Source organism: Patagioenas fasciata, chromosome 1 (assembly GCF_037038585.1).
Source record: "Patagioenas fasciata isolate bPatFas1 chromosome 1, bPatFas1.hap1, whole genome shotgun sequence".
Classification (NCBI taxonomy): domain Eukaryota; kingdom Metazoa; phylum Chordata; class Aves; order Columbiformes; family Columbidae; genus Patagioenas; species Patagioenas fasciata.
Window position 1 is genome coordinate 193,369,483 of NC_092520.1, and position 27,880 is coordinate 193,397,362.

Consider the following 27,880-nt stretch of genomic DNA (forward strand, 5'->3'; position numbering starts at 1 on the left):
TTCTATTTTTATTTATCATGCTATAAAACAGAAAATCCTTTAATTTTATGACCAAGGACATACTCATTTCCAGGCAGCTAATAGAACAGTTAGGTGACACAGAGCATAACTCCAGTCATTGTGAACTGCAAAAGGAGCATTGCAGTTACATGGTGATGTTACTCAGTGGTTACAACTTGTTTGAGATCTTTCAGTTAACTAATTTTTAACTTATTTGACCTATATGTCTTGATAATTTGTTTTTAAAATTCTGTGGATTTGATGTTTGTTGACTGGTATGACACATCTTTAAGTCTCCGATTTCTGTATTCAGTGTAAAATCAATAGATTTCACCTTCTTTACTCTTCCCCCTTTTGCATTTATAGAGATGAAAATGAGGGCTTTTCTATGATGTCTTGAGATGCCAGCTCCAAAGTAATTCCTTGCTTAGGATATCTATAAACCCACTGAGCAGGCTGTTTCTCTTTGTGCACGTTGCCCAGTCTCTTGTCTTATGTCTTCTCTGAAGCATCTTTTCTGTGTCTCTCCCAGCAGGAACAAGTATATGTCACAAGGCACTTCATCCTGGAAGCTATTTGCACATAAGCCTGAGCCCCAAGAAGTCCCTTTCACTAGCGACAGTCGTGCTGCTCAGGTGGGCAAAGAACTCGTTTAAACCGAGTTGTTTGGTTTGGTTTGGGTATTTATAACCTCCCTTTCTTCTTCCAAAGCAGTGTGTTGCTCGCTTTAGAAGAAGGGGAGGTCCTCTTGTAGAGCACTGCAGCGTGGTTGGCTTGGTGCACTGAGAGATCAGACGGCTGTGTGGGGTTTTTGTGCTTTGGGTTTAGGTTGAAATAGTACAGCCTTAAATGTAGTGCAATAATCTGGCATGAAAATGTACTTACTTTGTAATTGTCCTGGATACTTTCTGATTTAATAGTGATTTTTATGTGTATTTTTATACCTCCTGGACCTGTAGTGCACAATGACATTGAGCAACTTGCACATGTGAATCATCTCCAAGGTAACTTAGTTATCAAAACATTAGTATCTCGGTTGCTCAGAGTAACACTTTCCACTTCTCTAATTGTGCTTTCGCAATCTGTTACTTACACTGCCACAGTTCAAATTATTGTGTACAGGTGTACTTGGTAAGGAGTTTCCAATTTACTTTTCCCAGTTGTAGCAATTAGTTATTATCTTTTCATTTAGAACCCGAAGCCTGTAAAATAAGTGAGTAAATGTAAACATCATCTTTGAGACTAAACTCTTCATGGTATTTACTCCTACTGATAATTTGAAGAGGCAGCCTGTGTTTTCTGTTGTCTGTGGCATAATTAATCTACTTGAATTATACTTCAACAGGAACTCCGATATGAGAAGGGGGTTTAGCAGCCTTGGAAGTGAGGAGTTTTTGAATGAGGCAATGCTGAAGAGATCCTGTAGATTATAACTCAGTTTGTTGGGGAGAGAAGAGGCTGGTAAATCTGTGGCCAGAAATGGCTATGTACTGGCTTCCTTTCTCTCCCTTTCACAGACATTTCTACTTTGCTGGCACCTTTCATGTGCAGCAACTCGGCAAGGCTAGGCTGTTTGCTGTCGTGTCTCTGTCCCAAAGTGAGATGCTCCTGCACTGTGCTAGAAAGTCAGTGGCATTGGTCAGACAAAACAGGCATATCCACTGGAATACAGGATGAAGTCTGGGTTGCTTTGTGTGTAGATTTGGTGTCCGGAGTGCCGTATATGCGATCCATGTGTATGCAGTGGGGTCCTGTATGTTTCTTGACTGGGGACGCCATGCATTCTGGTTTTACTTATGTCTTTACCAAGTAATTTAATTTCTCTCTGATTTTTTTTTTCTTTCCATTGCTTCTTTTGGGAGGGAATTTTGGGGAATCTGTAGATCAAAATCACAAGTTAGTGGTATTTTTGTCATATGCAAGCAGGGCAAGTGGATTCTGCAGCATTCCTTCTTGACCAGGAAGGATGGGGACCTGCTAACTCTATTAGCTACCCTGTGTCCTCTTGCCCAAAGCTCATGTGCAGACAGATACCTGCATGCCCAGATTTCCTGGTTTGTGCAGAGCCTTCTACAAAGAACTTTCACATCAGGTGTTGGAACAGGCTGCCCAGGGAAGTGGCTGAGTCACCATCCCTGGAGGTGTTTAATAGACGTATACATGTGGTCCTTAGGGACATGGTTTAGAGGTGGACTTGGCAGTGTTAGGTCGATAGTTGAACTCGATCTTAAAAGTCTTTTCCAACCAAAATGATTCTGTGATCCTATGATCAGGCTCTTAATACCCACGAGATGACTTGGTACCAGGGCAGAGCATTTCTGTTCCAAGGGGCTTACAAGCATGCACAGGTCATCATTCAAGGATAGGAAGTCTTTGGTACAGCTTTGCTGTAAGCAGTTCCTGCCATCACTGCCAGGAGCTGCTTAGTTGTGCTGCCATGACTGTTTCGTGGAACTGTGCTGTGAACTGGACAGGAGAGGTGATCTGGCGTTATAGTGTATTATATCTAGTTGCTATACAGCTTTGGAAAAAAATATTTAAAAGTTTCACTTAATCTCTCATGTGTTTCACAGTATGGCTCTGCAAACACATGTGCTTTTGCTGTGTTGGACTGAGAAGCTGCAAGGCAAAAAAAATTTAAAAAGAGGATTCAAGACCTGCTTAAACTAATTTTGTTGCCAAATTCTTTGTGTTATCAAGCCCTGCCTGTGTCTGTAGCTCTCTTCCCTTCCCCTTTCCTTCCCATCCCCTCCTGGGTGGCCCTATTAGCCAGGGAAGAGGAGGCTTTTGCAAACAAAGTTAGGGTGTTGAGCTTGCGCTTTCAATAGCAGCTGTGCCCATGTGTAGCTTGGAATAATATGAGGTGGCTTTAAAGTGAATACAGCCATTTCACATAGAACCGGCTAGTGCCTTTATTCTCTATGGGTGCTCTAAATATCAAGTCCATATGCACTTTGAGGGGAAGTTTTCTTGGTACCCGTTGGTTTTATTTCTCAGCTAATGACCTCCCATGCACTGCTAGCACAGTCCGTAGTGTTAACCATGCACATAGTAATTTCCTTTTCCCTCTTACCTCATTTTAGAGGGCTTTGCTCTTGAGTCTTGTAAATGGGGTGATAATTTCAAAGCAAACAGCTTTCAGTCCTTTCTTGCCAACTTTTGCCCACAAGGTATGCAAAGTAAACAGAGTAGTTAGGAAATTAGTTATGTACCTTCCCTCTTAGTGCAAGGCATCCTAGGATGGTTTTACTTTGCAAAGTAATGAATAAAGGGGGAGAATGAGATTGGTACACTCAAGCCGTGTTTTAATCTATGGAGCCATTGCACAGGTCATTCATATTCTTAAGAAGCTTTAGGAAAACCTTGTAAAATGTGAGGCTTTAAAAAATCTCCACTATTCGTGTGTTGAACATAAAGGTGTTTTATGCTTGCAGCACAGAAAAAAAAAAATCAAAATATCAAGGATGGAATAAAAGAAGTGTAGATAATTTTCTTCACATATAAAAAAAACTTTGAAGCAGACTTCACCTAAATATGAGGATACTTACCTCTGTTGGGCTCATGGAGGAAGCTTAGAAGGATTTACAGGTGCTACTCTGATGTTGATAAGTTTGATTTGGAAACCACGGGTCTGGATGCTGGAATGGCAGGTACAGGCTACGATACCTGTAATAGGATCTGCAGATGCCATCATGGCGTATTTATTCAAGGAGACAAGTGTAAGCAGCTATTAAAAAATATGACTTTAAAAACTTGATGAAGAAATGGTTAACACTCGATATATTTAGCTCCAGCCTAGTTATTGATCAGCCTTTGTCAATTGAGCAATAGGAAAATTTGTTAAACGTGAAAACTAGAGCTAAGGTTATCGACCCTGAGGCTCAGCTACAAGGGGATGGCATAGCTGTAAAGAGGAATAACCCTCATGTGATCCCCTTCAAATGAGAGAGGGCAGGTCCCGAGTGTACAAGGCTTGCAGGAATTCAACAGTCAGGTTATAATCTAATGAGACCATGAGAACAAACACAACTTCCATTCACTCACATGTGTGGCAGCACAAATAGAAGGCTGGACCCCCCCCTTCCCAAAAGAAGACCCTTCATGAGCAGTTTTACTCCCTTGGCCATGCCTTAAAGGACAGTATCAAAATAACCCATAGTGGTTCTCCTTCACACATTTCTAACCATTTCATGAAAGTAGCTGTATGCTTGGAGTGTTCTCTATTCCTTTTCAGAAATAGGATCTTTGTTATTTAAAAAAAATGTATGTATGTATAAATATTATATGTATTACATATAATATGTATAATATAGTTTATAGTTACAGTTGATGTGTTTTTAAAGGAAAGCATGCTCTGTCATGTGAAAACTTTACCTTCATGTTTCCTAAGTGAAGGTTTTGAAATTTGCTGAAGGTAGGGGTTTTTTAATAGAAATTCCTTGAGTACCCTAAATGTTAATTCAAAACACCTGAAAGAATGTAACATATCGATCTTCTGGAACATTTCAGTTGTACTTGTGCCAAATGCAGAGCAGCAGACTCAGCTGCAAGGGCCTAGTTTGGCTGTAGTTGTAGTCCCTAGAATGCGTGAGCTGATTTTTTTTTTTTAGTATGGATTTCATGCTGAGCTCTTATGTTTACCTGAAAGGAGAGGAAACATTAAAATTTGAGTAAATTTTTTTTAGTAATTTTTATATATGTGTATGTACATATATATATTAGCCACAAGGTAAGGATGATGTGTTCATGGAATAATTTCTTTTTAAATAGTCGTGCCTCAATAAAGCATAAGATCAAACATTCTAAACCACACGATAATTTTTTTTTTTCTTTTAGTTCAAAGGAACCTCACCTCAGTTGACATATATTTTTTTCCTAAATGAAATTATGAATATCCTCTTCACAAACCTAAGGAAGATTAGGAGTTGAGGTAGCCTTCTGTTTAGCATAGCTCCTGTGAAGCAGGCACTGCTTTATGAGATTTGATTCGGCATCTGCTTTTTTACCTGTGAATCTGTAATGAGGTTAAAGCCATCCAGGTAAATTCAATTACATGTGTGATGCAGATCGTACCAAAGCCAGGAGAACAGCAGTCCAGGGGCTTTGTAGCTGAGCTACAAATCATCAGAGTAACCTACTCTTCAGTACATAACTTTTCCCATTCTCTGCCCATCTTCCGGGGAAGAAAAGGCAGCAGTAGTCAGTGGGACAGATTGTACCTTCCTGGCTTATCTCAGGCAAAGACCAGCAAGCCTGTTAGGAGGCCAGATTGGTATTTACTTTTTGTCCTCTGAGTGGATATTTGAATGGCTTTCCTCTTGCTCCATAGTCAGACGGAAAGTAAGGTATTATCTATTTCTGTCACAATTACAATAGCTCCTTTTTTTTTTTTTTTCATAGTCTGAAGATGATTCTTTTTTTTCTTCAGACTGTATTTGTTAAGTATAGTGGGGACAGTATGTTTATTTTTCATCCTTTCATCTGGAGAAACCTGGCAGCAGATTGCTGAGTGCTGGGAAGGCTGGCTAATAGGAGAAATCATTGCAGCTGCTTCATGTTATTTGGCTGTTTGAAGCAAGAGAAAAAAACCCAGGTGACTTGTAAGTTGGGGTTTATGTCTTCAGTGTGATAAGGCTGCACATGTGAAAGTTTTGAGAATGCTGGGATGTTTTTTTTCCTGTTTCTAATTTTAGCAATAAATACCTATGGTTTACTTAAATAAGATGGACCCACATACCTCAAACTGAATAGCTGCTACAAAAAAAAATCAGATGGCTTTCCTCAAGTGAGCAGTTGCATAAACTCAAAACATTCAGAAGAGATAAATTAACTGGAGGTATGGAGAGAGAGTACACCAGACCTCAAGCCACCTGTGGGCAGGAGGTATTATTGAGAGAGAAATTCACTTTCTCCTTTGGGTTAGAAAGAAAAGGGGGGCTGGTCCCCTACAAAGATGAAGCAGCATGATGTTACCTCATCCTCCCACGTGGGAGTTGTTCTTCATAATTAGATCTTATTTCAGGAGAGGAGGTGGCTACCATTTTACAGGAGAACAAAGGGAGGGATGGGGTTGTACTTATTTGCCCAGGATCAGAGCTATGGGTTTGTTTTCCAGATCCAGGGATAGAAATCACATGTCCAAAGGCCTTCGTGCTTAGAGACCCTCAAGGGTCTCCTCCTGGCTGAAGAATGACCCTTGGGTGATGGTTTGGACCTATATTGTATAACTTCAGCTAATGAGAACACACCAAGATTACACTGAGTGCATGTTTACTCAAGAAAATTGTGAATCTGTACTACTGGGTCCAGTTAAAATAAAGTATCACCACATCAATCACCAGCAGAGGCATGTGAAGGAAATCCTTTGCTGGCGTTCCTCGGGAGCACTGTAAATGCCTCACTGTTCCTGGAGTGCAAAATCATTCCTGCCTCCTAAAGAGCATCCAAATGCTTTTAATATTGACCAGGAGATTAAAAAAGCCCCAACAACTAAGTGTACAGCTTGGATCCTATTACTGTATTGAATCGCTATTAATAGGGCTGCTGTGGGAAATGTGGTAGGAAAGGAAGCATAACTGCCTATAGCTGCACGCTCAAGAGCTTCTAAAGTTTTAAAATGTTCTTGCTGCTTCCACCTATGTCAGTATGACCTATAATCCTCTGTTTGTATTTTGTACATTTGACTTGGGAAAAGATTTGATTTTTACGCCATGGCACAGCTTGAGGAACCGGCTGCACAGAATATTAATATCTGATCTTGTTTCATTAATATAAATTTCAGGCATGCATTCCAAAGGGAGTTACAGTTAAGCTGTTTTTAACCGCAGCCATATTGTACAGATTCCTAGACCGAACACACCAGCTGGTTTCCACTAAATTTTACGGTGCAGGAGACAAGAAACAGGCTTCCTCACAGAAAGGGAATGTGTCGGTGAAGTCCTGGAAGCGTGGGGAGGTTTCAGGCACTGGGCGGGATGTCTTGCTTTCACAGAGAGGTCTGGCAGAGGCGAGGCAGGAGACCAGAGGCATGGCTGTTTGTGGCTGTGCTCTCTCCTGCATTTCTGATGTTGCAGCTCACCTCAGGTTCTTTCTCTTGATCCCGCCTCAGTTCTCTCATTGACTTGTTTGTCTCTTGTTGTGAGTTGCAAGCTTCAGCTGGGCTGTGTCTCTGGGCTGGTGTGTGGCCATCTGCCCCGCTCCCTGTATCCACCTGAAACAGAAGAGGTTGTGCGGACACTTGCTGGAACCACCTAAACCAGAATTGGTTGTGTGGACACTTGTTGGAAGTTGCAGCAGACATTGCAATGGCCTGATCTCCTGTGAGACCATAAAATGAGGTCATTAGATGTTAGATTTTTTTTTTTTCCTTCCATTCAGATATGCAGCCTTGGGAGAAGTGAATGAACCATATCCTTCTGTCTCCTCTCTTTCCACCACATAAAGTGACATAATTAGGTAGTAGCTACATTGTTTTACAAATGCCTCTATGCGTGAAATCAGTGTACTTCCAAAAAAAGCCCTCAAACTGGAAGACTCTGCAATGTTTGTTACAGTAAGTTAGGCCTGTGACATTCTATCCTCTGAGAAATGTTCCTGCATAGGATCTAGTTACTCAGTTCATCAACATGCATAATTTCTTCCACTTCTCCTAGCTTTGAGTTGAGATTGGATTTTGTGAAGATGCCTGCAGAGAAGTTTTATATATTGAGCCGTGTGAAAAGAAAAGGTTAAAAATGGTTGTTGCAGGAGCCATGGAAAGCTATAGCGTAAACGTTCACTGCTTTAAAATATGAAGAAATGGTGTCTTTTAAATATCAAAGGGATTACTATTAATCCAGCACTTGTGATTTTCTTAAATCGTGTTATTTGCATAATAATGCTCACCACCTGCTATATCTTCAAAGCGCTTTTCAGACATTAACTAATTGATCTTTGTAACACCCCTGTGATGTAAAGACCTGTTATTATCCCCACTCTGCAGATGTGGAAACCAAGACCCAGAGTAGTTGAAGGAACTTGTTGGGCTCAGGGTTGAGATGGTGGCATCGTGGGCACCAGGTCCCTATTGTCCTGTCCTCCGGGAGCTCCCACTTGCAGCACTTCCAGGGACAGCTGCACTTTCTTCTCGCCTGCCTTTATTTAAGAACAAAAAAGGAACCGAGTTAATTCTTTGCATCTTTGGAGGGATATTGTTGGGGGATGTTTGTTTTGATTTTGAGGGGTTTTTTGCTAAGTGATTTTGCTTTGGGTTTTAGTCATCTTATAGTCAAAGACACATAAGACAGAAAAGCTTCTTACAGCTCCTTATTGTCTGTGTGCACTGCAGCGATACTAGTTGAGAGCTTTTAAACACATTTTGCTTTGTTCAGGACTCAGTATTGTCTTTCTTTTGGAAGCCTTTTGGCCAAATTTACCCCTGCTTGTCAGAATAAAAAATTACTAAAATGGGAAGTGACAGGGTTAGTTGTCTGTCATTATAAAATTTCAATTTCTAGTCCCATCCCATGCTGGTGGTGAGCGACAGTGCCCAGGTGGCTGCCAGAAGAGCAGCCGGTGTCCACAGAGGGATGCTTAGGCGGTGGAAGGTTGGGGCAGCTCTGTCCCTGGGACAGCAGTATGTTCCTTCCCTGCAGGACATCTGCATCTCCATTTTCCCTCACCATGTGTCTAGGAGAGCCATGGGCACATGTTGTCCCAGCCTTGGTTGTGTGGGTGGCATGTGAGTCCCTCTGGCCTGTACTGCCTTCAAAGCAGAACTTAGTAAAATGCTGGGTGGGCCTTGATAAGCGTTGTGTGCCTGGAGCAAAAATAGGGCAAAAATGGAGGACAGGCAGGTGTCACACATTTAAAGAACAGATATTAAAAACTCTTTCATGAGTAATAATTTGAGGCAGATTTTAAAATGGGGTATTAAAAATATATTGCAGTCCTTTTAATCTGGCAGTGTCACTTTAATAATTAGTGCAAGGGCTTAATATTAAAGTGTATGGATTTGTTTTTACAGATGTGTTCAGCAGCATTATCTCCCAGCACGAAAAGAAATCTTGGTGGCAGAGCACTCGGCACCCATCAGCGCAGACTCAAACTAAACCATAGGAAAAGCCCGTGTTACACCAGATTTTAGGAGATGATTTCAGATAACGTGTGGTGTCCCAAGTGCAGTGCCTGGGCCCCTGTGAGGGCTGCAGCAGCAGCGAAGTGGCAGATTATGTCAACAAGTTAGAGCCGTGGTTATATATATTGGCCTTAGTTATTTGGCTAAGCAGGGGGCTGGGGGAGATGAAGAGGAGGGCACAAGTCACTCTGAATTCCTTTGTACTCTAGCTGGGACAGATGGGCTGTAATCTCTCTTCATAGCACAAATTACAGGGTTTCCAGACTCCCAGATGTTTGTAGGTTGTTGGCTTCTTTTCACTCCCTTGAACATCATTTCCCTACAGCCCGGGGCACAAACAGATCTGGCTTCAGGTGAGAGCATTGCTTGTCCAATGATGTACACTCTCCATGTTTCATGGCATTTTCAGGCAAAAGGGATAAAACCAGAGTCCCCATGGGAAACGCTGCTCAGAAAGGGAAGGGCAGCTTGGGAGAGGGAGAAGAAGGGGGTAAAGCTCTGGTCATGCTCCAAGTGATGCTTAGCAATCAGGCAAGCACTCTAGTGCTGTCAACCTGCTAATGATGTGTTTGAAGATGGAGAAGTGGAATCAAAACCTCACTTAGCAGGAGGCAGGACTGGAAGCAGGGCACAGAGGGTGATATGGACTGGTCAGGATCTGGGGGTTGAACTCAGCTTGTGGGAAGCATTGTGCCAGCCCTGGCAGGGATATGAGTGGTGGTTGGAAGAAGGTTTTGGCTGTGGTGTTCCCAGTGCTCGCAGCAGCTGCAGTCACATCTTTCTGCCTCCTTCCCTGCTGGATGGGGCAGCCCTCATGCTGGTGGGAACCTACTGCTCTGAGGGTCTCAGGAGGAGGTTGCCATGCTCACAACCACATCAGGTTGTTTTTTTATTGTGGCTGAGGGCGCAATGTAGGGAATGATTGTCCCGATGTGCTCGGCAATAGTGAGGCTGCACCTCAAATACTGTGTTCAGTTTTGGGCCTCTCACTACAAGAAAGACATTGAAGTGCTGGAGAGAGTTCAGAGGAGGGCAATGAAGCTGTTGAGGGGTCTGGGGCACAAGTCTGATAAGGAGCGGCTGAGGGAACTTGGGGTGGTTTAGCCTGGAGAAAAGGAGGTTGAGGGGAGACCTTATCACTCTCTGCAACTACCTGAAAGGAGGTGGTAGCATGGAGGGTGTTGATCTCTTCTCCCAAGTCATAGGATGAGCCTCAAGTTGTGCCAGGGGAGGTTCAGATTGGATATTAGGAAAAAACTTCTTCACTTCAAGGGTTGTCAGGTATTGGAACAGGCTGCCCAGGGAAATGCTTTAGTCATCATCCCTGGAGGTATTTAAAAGACATATCAATGATGTTCTTAGGGTCATGATTTAGTGCCACAGTTAGATTAATAGTTGGGCTTGATCATCTTGAGGGTCTCTTCCAAGCAAAACAATTATATGATTCTATGGCAACTGCAGTGGTGTTGGGGGTGGTGGCAAAGCAGAGGTCAAGTTTCCCTTTATCATGCTTGGCAAATGCTTTGAAGGGAGCAGAGTGAGTGGGAACCTATAACCAATCTTCCATTTCCCGCTTTTGTTGCTGAGAGAAAACATGGACCATCAAATCATGTCAGTATTACAACATGGACATTGATGCCTTGGCTTCTGAAAAGTCAAACAGGGGCATGCCCTCTCTCCTGAATTTTTTTCTTTTTGATCTGAAACTACTGAAGTGTGGAGTTTCTTTGTACTGTGGATGGTAAATGTACTGGAAGGAGTCTGTAGAAGTCTTCTTATATTAATGTACCTGTAATCAAGGCAAATAGCTTTTAAACCCAAACCCATGGTGTTTCTGCCCCCATCCCCCTTAAATTAATCAAAGGAATAAAAATATTTTTGCCACTCAAACTTATGTTTGAGACTTGAGGTTATTTTTTTAAGCTCAATGTTTAAGAAGAATGCAGGGCTGTCTGCAGCAGTGAATGACATCCTACATATGTCCAGCTGAAACTTCTCCATAGCATCCCATCAGAGGGCCTCACTTCTGGACTGCAGACAATGTCAGATGCAATTTATTCCTGGCCTTTGGATCAGCCAGTACAAATTTATTTTTTTCTTACTGTGAATATGTACTCAGCTATGGGACTATGAGATGATAGCTTTCCAGAAAACCTGGCCACCTATCAGATAATGTTTATTTTTGATTTCTGGTGGGTTGTACTGAACTGTCAACTCATGGGAGAGGTCTCAGCAAACTCGCTTTATTTAAAACACTTAATGGCAAGTGGGTTTGGGGAGTGATCTGAAGAGGCCATTTACAGAGCCCATCCTCTCTCATAAGGCAGAATCAGTTGTGGTTAAACCATTCGTTACAGATTCTTGTTGAACCCCTTCTCTAGGCCTCTGAGAGGGAAGACTTCGTAGCTGTCTATTCCTCTACTCAGCTATTTTAACTGTGAAGTTTTTCCTGATGCTTATCCTGCAACTCCTGGATGCTATTTAGGTCTCTTGTCTTTAATAGACATGGCAAATAGTTCATTCTCTTCCTGTGTGAATAATTACTCTCTGTTTGTGTACTCAATAAAAACTAAATCACTTGCCAATAATTCCTGGGCTCTTGAAATGGTGAGAGAGCAAGCTTTTAAACTGTTTAAAGTTCTCTTCAGAAATAACACTGCTTTGGCACCTTATACAGCCTTGAACTTGTTTGTGAGCTGACTATAGACTCAGTAACTGGCTAGGTTTGTTTAGTAAACTTTTTAAAACTTCTCACCTTTTAAAAACCAATTGTTTCCAGAATGGCTTTATAAAAAGAGTTCTGTGCCTCTTGCTTGTTTAATTTTGCTGTGAACAAAAATACTAGTGTCTTCATTCAAGGGCCTGCCTTGCTTTGTACCAGCTGATTTACAATAGAATGTGTAAATGTAGTAGCAGCCTGGAACAAAGGAGACCCTGTTTATCCAAACAAATTTGAGGGTGAGGGTGAAGAGGTAAATTGCAGCACGTTCACTGAACTGCAGCTTGAAAGCAGAACGAAACAATGGTGTGGGGGAAACATGACAGGCAAAATAATCCTGGGGCGTTTTCAGCCCAGCATCCCTGTAATTTTAGGGTAGTCCAATTTTAGTCAAAGCACCAAGGGGAGCTCTTGGGGGTACCCAGGTGCTTCCTTGCCCTTTGGAAGAGCTTCCTTGCCCTTTGGAAGAGCTTTGCTGGCAATTAAAGTTTTTTTGGGTTTTTTTGTTTTTTGTTTTTAAGCCAATTTTTGTGCCCTGCTTGGAGTGGTTGTTCTTCTGTAGGCAGTTGTGCAGAGTCCAATGTAACCACTTGGCAGGTCTCGCCGCAGTTCCCCTGTCTGCGACGTTTTAGCCAATTGCTTCTGCTTGTCCTGAACTAAAGCCAGTAAACACATTTCTCAGATTTAAGTATTCTGGGTATTTTAGCCTTATTGTTAAGCTTGTGTATTTCAGCTATAACAGCTAAGTCTATTAGCAAAGAGATTAAATTGTGTAGAAGTTATATTGCCTTGTCCAGACATGAAAAATAAATTGTTAGAAATGGGCTTCCATCCAAGGCGTGATCGCTCCTGGAAAATAAATTGGACAAAAGTACTCACTGTGGTGCTTTGCTAAAAGGCCTGTACCTTGCCCGCTCGCTTTTCATGCTTCTTATAGATGAGTTTGCTACATAATTACAAAAAACATTAACGAGAATCAAGTGTTTGGATTCCTATTAAACGTGCTTCCTAATGTTGGCTGCAATAAGGGTCCAGGTTGCTGAAAATTTTCATTTTTTTTGTGCCTCTGTTACTATGTAACAGGTTGAAATGGTGATTGCAGAGCAAGGACACCTGGTTGTAGCTGGGATGTGGTTAGGTGAGCTCTTCTTTAATGCGAGTCATCAGCTTCTTGGTTCAGTGGCATCCTGTATGCCGTGTAGTATTTACTGTTGTATCAAGCAGTGTGAAGTTTCATCTGTCCTTTGTTTTCCTGCCCATTAAATACAAAATTCATTTCAGTTTTGCAGAACTTACTTCTAGACTTTCCTAGTTATAAGTTATGGCTTTTCTGAAATCTTCAGCCTTGCCTGTGGGAAGAGCACTTTGGTTTAACAGTAAGTGAGTAATTTAGCTTCACATAGTGATTTTTCAGTTCAGCTTCAGTAGGCTTCTTAGCCAAACTGCTCCACTAAAATTTCAAAGGTGGCAATCAATTCCTAGCCAGCCTTGTTTATGCCCCTCTTAATTTTTCTTGTTCTTTTCTTGGTCTATGACACTGAAGAGAGTACTATCTTACAAAGCATGTATGCTATATTGTTAATGGTTTTCAACACAATTTTGTTAAGTCAGGGTGTTGACCTGGTTTTGCTCTGTTTGGTCCTCATTTAGAATTTTCTCAGAGACTCCATGCTTGCCCTTTCAAAACAGAAGAGCAACATTTCTTGAGGAATATATTTTAACTTTTCACGTCTGTTTCGGTCCTTTCTGGTGTGAAACTTGGTCAGCGTTAGTTAAACTAGTTTATCTTGTTCTCCATATACTTGAATACCAAGTCAGGCCGAAAGCTCTTGCTTGGTGTGCAGGTTCACTCCAGCCATTTTATAGGCACCCAAACTTGAAACACATCCTTTCAACTTCAGCGAGCTCTGTTCTGCAGATGGGTGGATGGATGAGATGGAGGGATGTAAGAGCTGTCTTGTGTCTGTGAGTGGAGGGGGTGGCTGCACCCAGGCCAGCAGAGAAGCTTCTGATCTGGGGGGTGCTCGTCAGGGCAGGTGGGTGAGGGAAGAGGGAGACGCTGATGGTGCAGGAGCTGCTGCCCTGCGAGGTACTGACGGGTCAGCAGATGGTTTGCACTGCTCTTGAGAAGCTTGTTTTTATTCCTGTAATTAGTAGGTAAGGTTAATTTACTCCCAAGAATGTTTAAGTGGGAGGCTTGGTCTTCAGGGACTGCTGTCTGCTAGAGGAGATGGGGGTGGGGGTGGTGGGGCGATGTTTTCTTTTAAGCAGCTAAGTGTGGTAGGGACTGTGTCCCAATGGAAGGACACAAACATCTTCATAGCTCGTGTTCTTAAAAGCTTTGAGAAGGCTGTGGGTGATGGGTCAGCCCCTAAATGTTATTAATTTCATGTGGAGTGGCTAAACTTCCTGCTGACTTAGGTAATGTACCCACTGAGCTTGGATAAAAGGTTAGAGATGGCAATTATGGAAAAATCCTTTTCCATTAAGCTTTTCTAAGCTTAACCAAACCGCTGTCAATAATTACTCTTTTTTTTTTTTTCCTTTGCTATTGTGGACTGAGTCTAATCCAGACCCGGTTTATTTATTTTTTTTTTTTTATTACTTGAATATGCACACTCAAGCTACATGGAGAATATCAAGCTACATTGGGTACACACTGAGCAAATGCATTTGCTGGACGTACCTGGCGTGTTAAGCAGTGAGTAGATTTACAGTATATTTGTAAGTGGCCGTAATTGGGTTGTAAAAGTGCATGCTCTTGCGCTTTTATTTCTCTGGTTGTCTCTTAAGTTGAACAAGGCGTCTTGCAGAGTGGCATTGGGATGGAGGAGGGGTTCAACCAGAAGGGCTAGAAATAGCAGCTGTTTGTTTATGCCAGGATTTTTATTCTCTCTTCTTTCTCCTCCCTTTCTTAGGGATAGTCTTATGTATTCCACCCACTCTCATTCCCTTCTGGTGAATGTATGTGGATATGCTCCAGGACCATATGTGCTCATAGATAGATACTTCAAAGGAAACTCTAGATCGCCTAGAGAAGCTGTTTGAGTTTAGAGGAGCCCTTAATTCGCCGACTGCTACAGCATTTCTTTTGAAGAAACACATGGTAGTGCTGCCATTTCTTTCCTTCAGCACCTTTACATGCTGATGAACGCCCTTAGCTCCCAAAGCAAGTGAGCTGCTGATACGCATACTTTGTATGAACTTAAACAAGCTGAATTTCACCTCAGGGCATCAGCTCAGCTGGGCTTTTTGGTGGCTAGCTGACATGTTTTGGGTCATATAATGTATTTGCTCAGCAGTGATGATAATGTGAGGTTGTTTCTTGTTTTCCTCCTCCATGTAGAATGATTTCTTTAAAGAGGATTTTCCCGCACAGTTTTCCTGGAACAGTGGGCACTTTCCCCTGCTGATCCAGGAACACCATCTTACTAAGTTATATTTCTTGGTACTTCTGGTTGCAGACCAGAAGCTGTGTCTGCTTTGCTGGGGTTGTTCTTGGTTAGATACCCATTTTCTGTTTGACAAACCTCTGTAGATTCTTGGTGCCTTCCATATCATTTGTGTAGTGTTAAAGTGAATCTGATAAACATACTCTTGCTTGGGGAATGCAGGGCATCTGGTGCAGATTTCAGCATCCCTTTCCTTCCGAAAAACAGAATTGCACAATAGTTGCTCCATTCTAGCAGTGGCAGCTGCTGTGCCTGCACCATATTCAAGTTAAACATTTGCTAGGAGTTGTCCATTGAATTTTCCAATATGAAGCGTTGATTTTTTCATATGAAGGCATTTATTTTTAAAAGTATTTTACCTGTTTTTATGGGTATTGAGACCTGGCAGATACTTCAATGGACTTCTGTATAGCATTTTTCACTTTTTATGTGCTCTAATCCATGGTGTTGATCTTTATTAACTGGTTTTTGTAGAAGCAGGTTTCATATCCCAGACAGGCTGATCCTGTTTGTAGTTAGATGGAGGTAAGGGAAGGAAAATAGTTTGATTTTTCACAGGTGTTGCCATGCAGTCATGCATTCCCTTCTCCAGCCTTCACACTTTGGTCAGCCGTGAAATGCAGCATGCGAGGGCGTGTATGGAAACTGTCAGCTAAAAAAATCACTTTCTCTGAACGTAGGGAATTGGTTGTATTAGCAATGAGCAATCTTGCTTGCTTGCCTCCTAAGACAGGGGCATGAAATTACCTTTACAGACTTTACAACAGCAAAAGAAAATGACTTCTCCTCCTCACCCTGCCTTTGGAAAACTATGTTCTTGTTAACCAGGCTGCTCCTAAACGTGTGACTCTTTCTTACCCCTAAGAAGATCTGCTGGTGTGCTGGGGGATCTTCTCGCCTCCCCGACCGTGTACTTGTTTCCCTGTTATCCATGGCTGGTGGAGTGTTTGTATTCACAGGATCATTTGTTTACAAATGATATCATTTCTTCTGAGACTACATCTTCAGATGATGATCAATGGCTCAGTTACTTTTAATAAAACTGAGGCAGTCAGACACAGGAATTCTTTTGAAGCTGTTGAGGCCTCGTCTGAGTCATATAATACCTTACATGAAAACACAGCAAATAGGAAATGTAGAAGCAAATGACAGGTGTTGGCAGGAGGGATGTTTAGGAAGTTTATAGCTTTCATGGCTTTCTTTTAGGCTCAGGGCAGATGATTGCTCTGCCTTTAGGCACAGACAAGCTGCAAATGAGAAGATGGTGTAGAAGAATGGCTAGCAGAGGCAGGGAGGTGGGCGATGGGTCTCCCCTAACACATCCTCCTTTTCCAGCACAGGCAAGGCTCCTTGTTCTTATGGGCCGAGTTCAGTATTTGGTGCTGGCGCCCTTGGCCCCAGGAGGGTGGCCATGGGACGGAGCTGGCTGGGGGCCCAGGCCCAGCAGCTCAGCTTCCTACAAGAAGGGGTCTTCTAGGACCTCCAGTAACAATGAGCTCCAGGATGCTCTGGTAGGCACTGAGTGGTTTTGGAATGTGTTTGGAAGCTGATTCTGTAGTCTGTAATGCATATCCTGTATGTTTCTATCTCACTCAACCTCCCTACCTCTGAGTGTCCATACCAGAGTTTAAATCTTTTGCCAGTTCAGACAGTACACAGGCATTTGTAAAGCTAGCAAAACAATGGTGCTTTTCTGCAGAGGTAGTAAAAGGGAGTCTTCAGATATTGCATGTAACTTTTTATTTAATAGGAATGGATGCGTAGGAGTGAATGCTGAGTGAGGACATCCCTACTATTTACTTTTCTGATAATGTGGAACTTAAAGGCAATACAGTTATGGCCTTTAAAACTCTTGTAAGCAAAATAGCTTATCAGAGGTTCAAAAAAAAGATTAAGTTTCAGGGAAAAAAAATGAAGTACAGTGTGTTTTGTGCTGGCTAGCTTGTTTTTGTAATCCTGAGCATATGCTCTTGTGCTGCAGGAGATGCAGGCTCCTCTTTCCTCACCTTCCTAACCAGTCAGCCTCTAAACTCCTTGAATCAGTGCGTGTTTTTAACATCTCTCACTTCTCTGCCATGCTGCTGTGTGGTTAAACAGTTGACTGGTGATACTATCCAGGCAAGGCCGTGACAAATGTCTAATTTTGCTGTCAACTGGGTGTCACTTTCCCTGGCGCCTGGTATCTGACCACAGCTTGAGAGTCACTGCCCCAGTCCAACTGGACTTGCACACTCTTACACAACTAGTGAAGTGTATTGCTGGTTTTCCACCTTCAGGATGAGGTTTTATTGTGCGTGGGAAACCTGGTCTAGGTATTGTCTCACACCAATCGCCATTGATAATAACATTAGGGTACCAGTTGATGTGGGCTTTGTTTCTTGAGATCACAGCATCATGCAGAATCACAGAATGGTTGAGGTTTGGAAGGGACCTCTGGAGGTCGTCTGGTCCAACCCTCTTGCTCAAGTAGGGCCTCCTAGATAGGACCATGTCTAGACAGATTTTAAATACCTCCAAGAATGGAGACTCTGCAGCCTCTCTGGCCAATCTGCACCACTGTTCTGTCATCCTCACAGAGAAGTGTCTCCTGATGTTCAAAGGGAACCTCCTGTGTTTTGGTTTGTGCCCATTGCCTCTGCTACTGGCCACCACTGAAAAAAGACTGGCTCCATCCTCTTTGTAGCTTTCCTTCAGATATTTATTGATACATACATTGACATGATCTACCCTGAGCCTGCTCCAGGCTGAACAGACCTAACTCTGTCAGTCTTTCATCATAGAAAAGCTGCTTCAGTCCTTTCATTATGCTTTTGGCCCTTCATTGAACTCTCTCCAGTGTGTTCATGTCTTTTTTTGTATTGGGGAGCCTAGGACTGGACACAGTACTCCAGGTGGGGCCTCACCTCTCTCAGCCTACTGGCAGCACTTTGTCTAATGCATCCCAGGACACTGCTGCTTTGCATCAAGGGCACATTGCTGGCTGTTGTTAAACCCAGTGTCCACCAGGACCGCCAGCTCTTTCTGCCAAGCTGCTTCCCAGCTGGGAGGCCCCCAGTGTGTACTGGTGCCTGGGGTTGTTCCTCACCAGATGCAGGACTTCACACTTCATCTTCTTGAACTTCATGAGGTTCCTGTTGATCCATTTCTCCATCACTCAAGGTCCCTCTGGATGACAGCATGACCCTCTTGCATATCAGCCATTCCTCTCAGTTTTGTGTCATCTGCAAACTTGCTGAGGGTGTACTCTGTCCCACCACAGTGATCATTGATAAAGATATTGCACAGGACCAGAGCCAGTGGGGGACACTGGCCTCCAGCTTGACTTTGTGCCACGAATGGCTATGAGTTTTCTAGTGGCAGGGTGTGAGTGGCTGAGAGGTGGGATTAGAAAGCACCTTGACTGGTTTCTGCAGGGGGTCTGAGAGAGGCTGGTATGAGCAAGGTGAGACACAGGGAGACATGTGACAGTGTTTGCAAGAAGTCTTGTTTGACAGCTGTGGGAGGGAGCTTTTAGAGGGAGAGATGTGTGTTTGTCTTGTAGCTTATTGCTGATTTGTGCATTTTTATCTCTAGTCTTGAAAATTGTTTATCCTCAGCTTAAATCCCCAGCTTCTGGAGTCAAATGATTGAAGGAACATCAGCATTTTCTTAAAAGAATAATAATCTCCTTGTTCCTAGGATTAACTTGAGAACATATGGCAAGTTAAATCTAAGTGCTTAAAGATGAAAGGTAAATAAAAACATGCATTATTTGCCACTTAAGAACATTAGACCATCAGTACGGCTTGGTGGCTTGGGCATCATGGGACTGCGCATACGCCGTGACCAAGGCTTGCCGCTGGCAGGGCACGTGTTATGTTGAAGCATGCGTCAAGCCACTGGGGATACCTCCCAGATACTTTAATATGCTCGTAGTCATCTTTCGTCTGCAAAAGTAGCTGTCAGGCTGAGTGCTGTTCCCTTTTCTTTTTGGGGCAGGGTAGAATTCAGTGGTTTCCACCCGGCCCCCAGTTCCTTGTGCCTCTCTCCCTCCTTCCCTGCAGCTGGTGGGTGCTGCTTCCTCCCAGAGCTGATTCAGCTTCTGACGTGTCTGTGCTTTGCGCCAGACCTGGGAGATGTTTTGATTTGGGGGCGAATTGTTTGGGTTTTTTTAAAGAACACAGTGCTCTTTTGGAAGTTTTATTTTTAAACTCCATGTGTGAATGTGCACCCAGCTTGCCTGTGGTTAGACAAACAGCTGAACTGGCACAGGGGAAAGGTGTGGTAGCCCTCTTGCGGGGCAGGGCGGCAGGGGGGTGGCGCCAGGGGGAAGGAGGCAGCTCCCAAACCAGCTTTGCCACCCGAGGACTGGCAAGATGCAGCAGCATGGTTCTCCAGGTGTTTGCTGCACCTCCCGCCTCTCCCTGAGGTTGCTGCTCACTTGCTAAAACTGATAAAACAGAGTCCAAGGAACCTCCCTGAGAGCTGGGGGGGTTTTGGCTGGGTGTCAGGCTGCAGGCACAGCCGCATCTGCAGCACCCACAGAGCCTGACCCGGCTGGCGGGCAGCCGGGAGCGTTTGCCTGTGGAGGGAGGCTGCACAGTGATAATGATGCTGAGCTGTGTGTCCCTTGTCCACTTTTTTCACAACACTGTAGCCAAATTGCTCTAAACTTGTTCCTGGTCCAAAACAAAGAGATCAAGACTGGTCCATATCTGAAATACAGCGAGTCTTCTTTCAGAGTGTGAGTTGCAACATCAGTGGAAATGTTTGTGCTGTGCTGAAGCTGGAGAGGGGTCAGAGCTGAAGATGCATGTGGTCTGAATGAGAACAGTAGTACCCAGGCCTGGGTTCCTCTGGTAACCTAATTTTTCCTTGCACTGGAGCTGGGTTTATCATAGACCTGAAAAGGCATTAGCTGTGTTGTTATTGCCTTACTAAGGAGCTTCTACTTAGGTATTAGTTTTACTGGCTCACCTTGGTGAGGAATCCTGTCCAATAGCCAGAGAGAGCCTAGCCCTTATAAAAAACACCCATAACATCCACTCTGAGCATCTGTTTGCTGTGTCCCAATTGGCTCGAGGGATCTGTGTGCTCGGTGCTCATGAGCAAAAGCTATGTGAACCTGCCAAAATTATGCCCTTGGCTGCAAAGAGAAGAAGCACATGGAGTCCAATTACTGGCTCTAAGCAGTATAAAATAATGTTAAATAACACCTGATTTTTAGATTTAATTAAAATGAAAGGCTGAATTGGCACAGCCACTTCTGAACTATCAGTGAGGGGTAGGAGTTTGCAGCAGAAAGCAACGTCTAAGGGAGAAACTTCGAAACCATCCTAGTAATGCTGGAAGATGGAGATCCAAAAATATTTGGCTTTGCTCACTGTGCTGAACATGCTCCTGTTTGTGCTTTTTGTTGCTTGTTCCCAAGTGACAATGACACATTCACTTAAGTCACAGGGAAAAAAAATCTAGATTTCAAAACAGCTGATTATGAATCATACCAAAAAACCCCAGCCACCCTGTGCTGGGGACATAAGAAAAATGTAGATAAGCATTTACAGTCATGAGGAAGAAAAAAGAAGTTTGGGGAAGTAAAGCACCTGAAGTAGCCCGCAAATCATTGCATATCGATACAACTTGACAAGAGTGATGTCTTGTCAGCACGTCAAACTATGTATTTTGCAGTAATCTTCCTCTATTTGTACTGAGATTGCCTGGTCTGACTGACAGCTTGTTTGTTTGTTCATTCATCGGGTAATCTGTTTTGTCTCCTGTGTCTGTATGAAGCTGAAGAAGAAAATTGCAAGTAGGCTCTTTGTAGGAAGAGGGGGTCTTTACTGCTCATCTCCACATGTGGAAGAGTTGTGAGCTGTGTTCAAGGGAGAAAAGAAAACATCTCTTCTGCTGTTTCTGGGATATTGTTATAACACCTTTCTAATGAAGCTCTTGTAGGGCAGTGGTGGAAGTCCCAGATTTGGAGAATTCCCACAGCTTATTTAAAAATCTATTTACTTGTGTTATGTGCTACTGATTTAGCTTCTTAAGTCTTTTTTTTTTTCTACAAGATGGAAGAATTAACAGTCCTTTGAGTGTAATAAAAATTTTTCTCGCTTTTTAGATGTTATTCTAAATATAGAGTTATAAACTGCAGTACTTTATGTTGATAGAGTTTAAATTATTGCAAGCAATTGCAAAGTTACATTCTGGTTGGACCTTTTGTTAAAAATAATAAAATTCTAAGTACTTGGACTCTCCTGAATTATACATTTTCTAAGAGAGACTGTAAAACCAGTCCAACCTCGGAAATCCTGGCCTCTTTGCACTGACTTCATGTTGAGTAATGTTTGAGCAAGTGCATTTTTGAAGTGACGTGGTTGAAAGCTGCAAACCTATGTAATTAACTCCCTCTGAATGCACATGCTAAACTTTCAGTGTTGCTGCATCACTTAGGCACGATCTGAAGTCTAACTTCTTCCATGAATCTTGCAGTATTTCATGGGGTATTTTTAGTTTAAGCACAGTTCCTCAAAGTCACGTTAGAAATAACTTCAGTGTTCAGTCAAATTGCTACATTTCAAAAGTTGTAGCGAAAGACAAATAAAACCAACAAAAGTGCATAGCTGCTCAAAACCCACAAGCTGATAATCAAGCCATATGGGAGGGGAAGGGGATGCTCCATGTAGATTTAGCTTTGTGTTTGTTTTTCATGGGCAGAGAGTCATCTGAGTCATTGCTCTGGAAGTACTTGGGGTTAGCACTACTGCAAACCACGGTACTATTCACCAAAGCAAATAGTGGTAACGTGCTGAAAACCCGCTCTGATCACTTCCTGCATAATTTTTTAATGAGCCTAAGCTACAGCTGTCACCGCCCTAAATGCAGGACAGATCTACATTTAGTGGAGTTAATAGAAGTGCTTGTGTTTCTCCCCTTCCTTGTTAAGTGGTGCAAGATCCCCAGTACTGGAAGTTGGTGCTGTATCTGGGAAATGATCCAGGTTGACAAGGTGTTACCACGCACTGACTTTCTGTGCACAAGGGTGTCCCATCCTGGGGCACAAAGGGTGGTAACTTAATGCATAGGTTCATAAGAGAACTTCTGCCTATACCCATATCCTCCAGTGTGAGTGGGCTGAGGATATGCATGTTATTAGGTGCCACAATGAAGAAAAGCTTAGATGTCAGTTATTTTAAATGGTATGACTCATCCCTTATCCTTTTACCTTGTACTCCCTCCTTTCTCATGCCTTTGCTCCTCTTAGGCTACAGATCATTAGGTTTACTAAAACCACTGTTGGTATCTTCAAGGCAGCTGGATCTCAGGGACTTGCCTTCACTGGACCAGACATGTCTCTTTGATAGTCGTTTGGCTCTGTTTGAAATGTCAGTTCTAAAAGGCTTTTCACACACAGACTAAAAAAAGAAAAAAAAAAAAGATAAAATATTCTGGTAACAAGGCCCTGGATGCTGCTCATGCAAGAGCTCTAAAGGAATGAAAATAAGAAATTGCTCCTGGTTTGTTGTCTGCTTAAATAAACCAATAATATAACAGTCTTGCAAGGGCTTCTGTGAGGAGATTATCAGTAAATCTGGCTCCTGGATTAGGTAGTTGATAGAAATCAGAATAGGAATAGACGTAGTAGATAACAAAAATATAACGCACCAGAGAGGAGACAGCATGTCTTCTGTAAAGGGAATTTGTTTCTTCTGAATCTGTGAAAGTTTTTGAGGGAAGCTGCTATATGGATACAGTAGATCTAACTGATACCTTGCCAAAAACCAATTTGAAAATAAAAGTATGAGCTATATATCACAGAAATGTTAGAACCACTGTTATCAGGGAGTGAAGGAAAGTCTTCTCACAAATTGCTAAGTGGTTAAAAAGTAGGAAACAAAGAACTGGAACCTGATTACCTTCCCTGGTCAATAGTAGCTATTGCTGGGATGAAGTTCTGTGCTGTTATTGGAGCTGTTCAACATATATTCATCAATGATTTGGTTTTAAGTAGATGACAGAACTTGTAGAGGATACCAAAACTGTTTACAATAATCTGACCTGAAGCCGCCTGAAAAGACTTGTAGAACCTCTTTTGACACAGAGTTGAAAACATGGGTAAATGAAATTCAGTGACAACAAATGCAAAATAATGCGTAGAGTGGGAAAAGAAATAATCCTCTTTTTGCTGAGGGGGTAAAAATAAAAACCTAAAATACCCTCTCGGAGGTACAGTGGATAATTCTTTGTAAATGTCAGTTCAGTGTGCGATGGTGATCGGTAAATAGAACAATAAGAAATACTGGGACAGGAGTAGAGAACAAGATCAGAATTATCCCTGTAATGCTACAGGCCCACAAATATTTGCATTTTAGATACAGTGGAGAGTTCTGAGCATCCCACCTCAATACTAAATTAGAAATAGAGAAGGGTAGAAGACCTTGGGTGAAAAAGATTGGGGCAACTTTCCTTACAAGACTCTTCTTTTGGGGGGGGGGGGGGGGAAAGGGTAGAGAAAATAGGATGAAAGTAAAATCAAAAATGGAATTTAAAAGTGCAGAATAGGAACAAGACAATTATCAGACAGCAGACTTAAATGAAAAGTCAGTCCAGATCCCTGTTCTGCCCCTTCCCCTGTTCAAGGCAAAGCTAAATTATGGAATTGCTTCAGGAAGCTTTTGGATGCCAGTGATATGAAGAAGAGATAAGGCACAAACATAGAAAACAAGGCCTTTGGTAACTTTTAAGCCTTGATGCAACTTCCAATTTAGAAAGTTCTCAAACCGATTTTTCTTAGGAATGTGGGAGAGCATTTGAGATGCAAAATGAATAATCTTCAGTGTATGCTGCTGACCACTGTTAAAATGTGGTATGTTTTCCCTCACTGTTTTCAACAAGACACCCAACTTCTAGCTCTATGTGGTTATTTAAGGCAACCCTATCATCAGGGGAGGGAGGGAAGGAAGGAGCGGCTTAGGTGATTCATGCAAGCTTGAGATAAGCACCTAACTTAGGGGAGTTGAATTGCCCCTGGGGGGGCTCCATCTCCCTGAAAACAGAAATAACCTCATGACTAGTTTGGGCTGCTCTGCAAAAAGTGAGATGAAATCTGTTCTCAGGGAAGGGTGTTGGGCTAGAGGGTGTCTCATCTGTCCTACTGTGATTGCTCTTAGGTTTCTGAGCAACAAAAAAAGCTATGCATCAAAGTAGGTGGGTGTCACAGACCTTAATTCAGAATAGGTTAGGACAATGACAGTGGGTGCGTTGGGCTGGCTTTCAAATGTCTCTTGAGCTCCTTAAGCAATGGATGGTAAGGGGTGACTGCAGATTATCACGAGTGTGAAGAGGGCTCCAGGCTGAGTGCCCAGGTTCAGTAGCGTCACCTTCTTCTGCTTCCAGCCTCCTGATGGAGGTGGCGTTGTCTGATAAGGGGCTCGAGGGAATAGAAACAAATCATGCAGGAATAAGGGACAAACCTCGTTACATTAACTAAAGACATTTAAATGTTAATCTGTAATTACGTTTCCTGAATTACACCCCACATTGAGTGCGCTTCAGTACGTTCCACTGGTGCCCAAGAGAATAAAATGTGAATAATTTCATTAAAAGTTGCTATCTTTAGACTAGATGCAATAATAAATAGCTCCACAGGTCTGTGCTGGGGGTTCCTGAGCTAAATGCTTAGACATAGGTTTGGTGACATGTGTCAGTTGAGGAGGCCACCAAGGAGCCCTGAGCCAGGGTGCACGTGAGGGAGCTGGAGGAGCTCTAAGAGAAATTCAGTTTGTGCTTGAGGCAGGCTGGTTGGGACTATGTAATCCATGAGGGCAGCTCACCTGTCATGTGATAACTTAATCATACATCTGATTGTGGAGATTGCTTTCAGGGGTAATAAATAAGGTAATCTGCTTTATTAAGGGCCTTAAATTAGTACAGCATCTCTGTAGAAGAGACTAGTTCCAAAGCAATGAAGCTCATCTGTCTACTGATGTAAATATCTTTTCTGTGTTGCTCTACTGCCACACGAAACAGTGGGGTAATAATTATATTTTTTTTTTTTTGTATTCTAGACAAGGTAGTAAACAGGTAAACTCCTCAGCTCAAATTTGAAAAGGGTAAACTTCAATTTTATTTTTTTACCTTGGACTACATTACTGCCTTTCTGTGTAGTAGACTTCCAAAGTACACACCTGTCTATTAGGTTTAGATTTCTAAATTCCCACCAAATGCTTTAAAAATGACATAATCATGGGTGAGCGGGATCCCAGGCCGCAGGGGTGTGCAGGCATTAGTCATGGCGGGCACGCCTGTGGTGGAAGGCAGGATTCTTCCATCGGCCCATGGCGTGACTGGTGGCCCAACACGCCCAGGGTTTTGTTGTTTCTTGCCTCTGCTGCTAATTCCCTGCAAATCCCTTAAAAAAAAAAAGGCAAAAAGCTGTGTCGTGGGGGGAGGATCTTCCACTCAGCCTCGTTTTGTGCACCAGTTAATCAAGAAAGACATTAAGAGCATGCTATCACCCAGAATTTTAATTGAAGTGTTTAAACAGTAGTGATGTGGGGGAGGATGAAAGATAGGATATGCAAAAGGAAAAGTTGGGTTTTTTAGAAAAACCCCACACTTATCTGCTATCTATCATTCCTATAGCAAGGAGAGTGATTGAAAAAGAACTACTGAAGCACCCAAGGGAGCAGGGAGTTGGGAGATTCAGTACTTATGAATTGCTGTCACAAACAATCTCCTGTTGAAATACTCTGTAGTACAAATGTGATAGATATATCCCCGGTCAGCTGGCTTTTCATTAGAAATTGAGACATTGAAACCTTCTTGTGATTCAATTTGCGGTGCAGTGGGGTGACCTGGAGAATGGTCTGTAAGGAAAAAGAAGCCTTTTATGAGAGGTATTTTCTAACATATTACCAAAACTCAATGCTACACAAATATTCTGCACAATTTCCCAGGGTTACTTAATGTTTTCAAATACATAGTCCTAGTAAAAAAAAAAAAAAAAACACCACCCTTTTATATGTATTTTTATTTATTATAGCCCCTGTAATGTAAAAACCTTTATGCTGTAATTGCAAGTAGGCATTAATTGCTGCTGCCACTGATACAAAATGACTGACACTGTGAAATGGGGGCTGTGGGAGGTTTAGGTGGAAGCAAGCTTGATATGTTTCTTTCACCAAGAAAAGGCAATCTAACCTTTTGAACAGACAGATGCTTGATGCTTCATAAAAAAAGCAAAATCTTGTACTTCAGGAATTATTTCTGAATGCTGACAACCAATCAGCTTAGCAGCATTAAGGTAAAACTTCCTTCTCTGTCTATTTTGGACATTTGAAAAAGGTATTTCAGATGCGTGTAGCTTCTGTGTGCAATTAGCTGGAGGATTGGCTGCTTGTGATTTTTTTGAATCATTCAGGAAAGTAACACCTGCTTGGCTTCTAAAATTGTACCTTCATGATAGCACCACCTAGTAATTATTATTCTGAGTCATCAGCTAATGCTCGTTACCACTTCATAGTAGCAGTATAATTAAAAATTCTGTGCCGTATTCCAATAATGACCAAGCTCAAAAGCTAAAGACACTACTTTAGAGAAGTTAGTTGCAGTATATTATTTGGTTTCTACTGGGTCTGTTGAATGGTTTCAGAATGCTCCTCAATTATTCCTGAGCTAAAATCATATCTTCATTTTTCCTGGTGTGTCTTGAATATGAGTAAACGTTACAAGGGAAGGAAGGTCAGAGCAGCTCAAACTGTTCATCCAAGGGAGGAGGCTCTTGGGTTGGCTCTGGAAGAGGTTTGGATCAGCTTTTGATGGAAATGAGCTCCTGCCCTCATTACTTTGAGGGTCAGAGGGGGCCTATGGAAGCAGTTCATCCCTGTCCCAAAGGTGAGAGGCTCACTGGAAAAAAAGAAAAAAAAAAAGGAGGAAAAATCAAATGGTCTGAAGTGGTTAATTTTGAGTTAAACTAAGCACTTTGCATTCTTTCCTCAGTTCAGATGCAGGTGAGCTCAAGATGTTGGTTTGCCTTGTTTTTTAATGTGATGAGTAGCCAGTGGTCTTTCCTCGAGGCTTTCATCTATGAGGTGTGCGTGGTGCCTGGGCTTGGGGAGAACCTTTATCACCCGATTGCACAGGACACCAGTTCACCCCATCAGTCCCTCCTTCAAAAGGGGTTTCTGTATGTGAAAAGAAACAGCTACCTTGTGGGTAAGAGAGAGCAGAGAAGCTGGTTGTTTAGTTTCTTGTTTGGGAGATGAAAGACTGAACTTGGAAATTCTGTTCTAATTTAGGCAAAGCAGAGATGATTTACATGGAGATTCCCTGGTTGATGGCTGCCAGAGTAGCTCAAAGCATCAGCAACCTGATAAACTTCATATCAATCTTATCAGATCTGCCAAGCTCCTAAGAACAGCATCGATCCAGTGGATTGGCATTCTCTGATCAAATCAGCTCTAGAAAAAAAGACTTATCACCTATAAGCTGACACAGTCAACGATCATCACCTCTATCATCCTCTCTTTACCTCCTCTCAGATAAATTAAATGGATTAGCTATAGTATCTCTCTTTAAGTCTAGTTCTTAAATAGAGCCTATTGCTTTTGTCTG

General features: G+C 42.5%; 1 protein-coding gene across 8 annotated transcripts in view; it reads left to right on the top strand.

The window, feature by feature from the left end:
• Window positions 1-27,880, top strand: part of PLXNB2 (plexin B2) — a 258,102-nt gene that overhangs the window by 7,806 nt on the left and 222,416 nt on the right. For 4 of the 8 annotated variants that reach the window (XR_011737046.1, XM_065831686.2, XM_071803383.1 and 1 more), the window contains exon 2: window positions 533-635. The exons of 2 other annotated variants lie outside the window; for them this stretch is intronic. The gene's annotated coding sequence lies outside the window, so the exon portion shown is untranslated. The remainder of the gene's footprint in view (window positions 1-532; window positions 636-27,880) is intronic. 2 more of the 8 variants (XM_065831694.2, XM_065831703.2) reach the window with 1 other exon arrangement.